Genomic DNA, 4,145 nt, shown 5'->3' with positions numbered 1-4,145 from the left:
AAAATGCAGTCTAAGACAGCCGAAAGACAAATACTTCCTTTACGAAATGTTTTGACAGGTAGATCATTCATTCATTGAAGAACCCTGACTGTTATGAATGATTTTCCTCCTTTTTGAATCGTTCATACGCGAAATTCAAACGATGTCATGACAACAGTCATGTTTAATAATCAGAAACGTAGGATACCCGGCAAACTGAGTATGATTTGGCCAAATATTAGAATATAACTTGTTTCAGTATTGTTTTTGGAATTTTTTTTTATTAATATAAACAACCGTTTTGAAAATAACAAAAAAATTTAAATAAGATTGAAACCTTGTTTTCCAACACCAGACACGCACGACGGGCGATCAAATCCATAGCCCACAAATCAGTGCGGTCATTCTCAGCTGGTCACAGTAATTACATCTTTAGATTTTTTTTGTAAACAAAGTAATTGTTTGCCATTAAAATCCGCCTAAATCTAGATGAACTTCATACTATGATATTGCCAAAATAAATAAGTAGTTCAGGCTGTGTGTACAGCTTAACTAAAACCGAAAACGATTTATACGTTTAGGCCAATTTAGGTGTCAAAACACTGTCATCCGAATTACTTTTAGAATTCTGATTCAAATGGAGATTTCTCGGTTTCAATTTCACGTTTTTGTGCAGTGCTGAGCCGCAAATATCGGCAATTCTTAATGGCATCTGTATCAACCGGTTCTTTCTTGGCTACTTTAACTTTTTCTTGCATGGTTTGTTTTTGTTTTAAATCTTTTTCGACGTTTTGGTACAAAGGTGGGAAATAATATGGCGATCTCTCCAATGGCGGCGGCTTATCTTCGTCAACAGCCACCACATGTTTTTCTTGGGCTTTTTCGGGGGACCTTGATTCTTTGAAGTTCATTTTATGTTCTCTGCCCCTACTCCCAGAACTTCGCCTCGAAGACAGTTCACTTCGTTCCCTAAAAAGCAAATTACTCCGTAGAAAGCCTTTTCTTTCCAACGACAGCCGTTGAGACATTTCGTGTTTCTCCATTTGGATTTGTCTCTCCAGATTTTCGAATCGTCTTTGCTCCGCACAAAATGAACTGTTAAACTTTTTCTTTGTTGAATTTTCAAGGGATGGCAAAACAACGTCTATATCACTCCTCGTGAAAGTCATCTCTTCGCCCTGTAAATACTGTTTATCCATATTTACTGTAATTCCAAGGAAAAATCTTCACTTTACACATTCAACACAACTACTGAAATCAACCCATCCGAAGCCGGCAAAAAGCTATTGGCACAGTTACGAACTGTTTATAAATACTGACACTAATTGTGCTCCTTATTTGCAAATGTTTTTGCGTTTCGACGAGAGATAAATAATCTCGGTAGTATTCTTAAAGTGGTTCTGTATTTGCATATTGAAGAAGAATATTTTCATTCAGATCACCCAGGTGTTATGTTGCTAAAAGCGTCCTTAGGACCAAAGATAGCAGGCGTGAATTCTCACAGAAAACCTTTGTATTCCGTCAACCTTGCAGATAATTTCTGTTTATTTTCATATTCCATGTTTTACAGTATTGATAATTACCTTTACCCAAAAAGCTAATTTCTATGAATTTTTGGCAAATTATTTATGAAGTACGTTTCCTATCTTGTTTTTTTCTTAAGCTCACCAGCTGATTTTTCGAATGTTTTTAAGGTGAAAGTTATCACAACGTTTTATCATTAATCATTGAACGACGACACAATTTCCAATTTTAATAAAATTTCTGATAAAGAGCGATTTCCTCAAACATTTGGGTTTAAAATCAATTACTCAAAATCGTTTTTGAAATAGTTAAAAACCTTTGAAAAACAACGACGATTCGATGTGCTAAAAAACGTAATTGCTGAGCCAATACATATTGGCTCATATCTATTGACATGACAATCATTTAATTTGTACGTCAAAACATCGTCTTGTTGACGAGCTTTTAACACTTTTAGAATTATTTGACGCAGTATTTCATCATAATATTTTAAAGCCAAATAAAGATATTGTACGCAAAACAAAAAAATTGTCGAGCCAAAATAAATGAAGTCAGGTAAAAGTTATTGTCCTTCAAATATTTTCTCGCCCAATGCAGCCGCCAGGAAAACTCCTTAGTTTGATAATGAAAAAATGTTTCGTTAAGAAACCTTTAGCTTCAAAAAATTTAATAGATTGAGATAAGATTGGATTCCATCTGAATTTGAGTCATTATTTCATCAACACAAATGACATTTGCACCTCTCTATTGACTAAACTTTAATGAAAATTTTAAATTGGCCTTTAGCCAGATCTCCTTTCTCGTTTTACTGCTAAATGAAACTGAGTTGACTGAACAGCTCGTCGATCCCCGGCTTTACTTTTCAAAGTCGGTAAACTTATTTGAATTACAAATAATTTTGTACATCAATATTCATAACTTCGATCAGTCTTGCACGTGGAAAGAGTTTACGAATTGTGGAAAGTTTGTGTCTTATTTTAGCTACTTTGGGGCCAAGAAACACGTAATTTGCACTTAATTACTATGAGTTTCTTCCATTTGGCTTTAAAAACTGGCGAGTGTTCTCCGAGATTGGACCGAGCTGTTTGAATTAGTTGTCGAGGAGAGGTGGATGTCATTTTGTCACGAATTTCCTCAAGGTAAATAAACTTTGTAAAAAATTAATTTTGAATAGTTATACAGACTTCTCGATACTTTTTGTTGGATTGAAAATTGCCGAGATAAAAGTAGCAACGAAATGGCATGTTGCAGGCAGTACAGTCTAGGACAAATCTTTATTAGCAGCCGCCATGACAGTTCCTCTTATACCGCGTGGCTGTTCGAGCAAAAGCGAGAATTTCCTACTTTATCGTTGGTTTATGGATCGCTTATTTACTAATCTCTTTCCGTTTCTATACACCATTTTCAAGCTTTGCTTATTCATAATACCAATATCATTTTGATATTAAATATGTCTTTCTGTCTTTCCAAATTGCCACGTCAATGGCTTGCTTAGCGTGACAAATAACATTGCACGTGGATTCCCTTTTTTTAGTGTGTGTTTGTTTGTTTAAGATTCTTTAAATCATTGAGTCAAAATTTCTGGTTGCCTTCGTCTTGGTAATCAAAAACACTTAAACTTTTCAAATGCAACGTAGTGGCCCTGATCGAGTTGAATTGCCTCGCGTGAATCTTTATCACTCACGAAATAAAGTACGTAAAGACCTGACATTATTTATCGCCGGAGGGAGTGAGGAAGGGGGGGACCATATGGTTTGAGGGAATGGAGGGGGGGATCCAGTCGTTGCTAACAGAGTATAAAGGGAGACCTAAAGAGAATTGAATGCCAATTTCTTGCCAGTGTGGGGGAGCTCATAGGAATGTTACATAGCCTTATGGGGGGATCGGGTAAATTTTATCGTACGTGACACAACAAAAATGCTTCGACTTCCCCCTTCCCAGATGATACATAGTGACCTTTCTCTCACCAACAGATGGGTAAACATTTTTTTACACTGTATTTCTTATTTTTATCTTTCCAGAGACAGCTTCAAGCATAAGGTTATAACAACAGAAAAGCAGTGAATTCAAGAAAAAAAAACGAAGGACTTCATCCTTTTTTACTTATACATGACATATTGATATGATGAAAGCAAAAACAGGTTGATGACTCCAACCAAGGTTAGTCATTTGACGTTTTTAGTAATAGTTTTACTGTCTGCGCTTGTAAGTCTGGTCTGCACTGAACTCTTAACCGTTTAACCGTTAGGAGTGATTAACATCTCATTTCTCCTTACAATAACACACCTGAATCACACATTAATCACATGTATGAAATAATCACCAACTGAAGAAGCACTTGATTGTTATACAAATTCACCTTACATGGAGAACCACAATTGAAAGCTAGCCAGCGGAAGAAACGAAGGAAAACCACAGACACGATGAATCCAATTTGTTCCAATATTTTATTTCTTGGATCTCCACTCGAGGTGGTTTTCAGTAGTTTACAGCACTCTTGATTCGATAAATCAGTTCTATCATTTTATCTGTTGTTTTTTTCTAATACTGACCTACCTACCAAGTTATCATAGCGACGGTTGAGAATTCCTCAAAGAAATAGATCAAATGATTCCAGTGAGGGACAGTTTAAATGATTTAAA

The sequence above is a fragment of the Pocillopora damicornis genome, chromosome 14 (assembly GCF_964200805.1).
Source record: "Pocillopora damicornis chromosome 14, jaPocDami1.2, whole genome shotgun sequence".
Lineage (NCBI taxonomy): Eukaryota > Metazoa > Cnidaria > Anthozoa > Scleractinia > Pocilloporidae > Pocillopora > Pocillopora damicornis.
The sequence above is the reverse complement of the archived record's forward strand: the minus strand, read 5'-3'. Positions refer to the sequence as shown.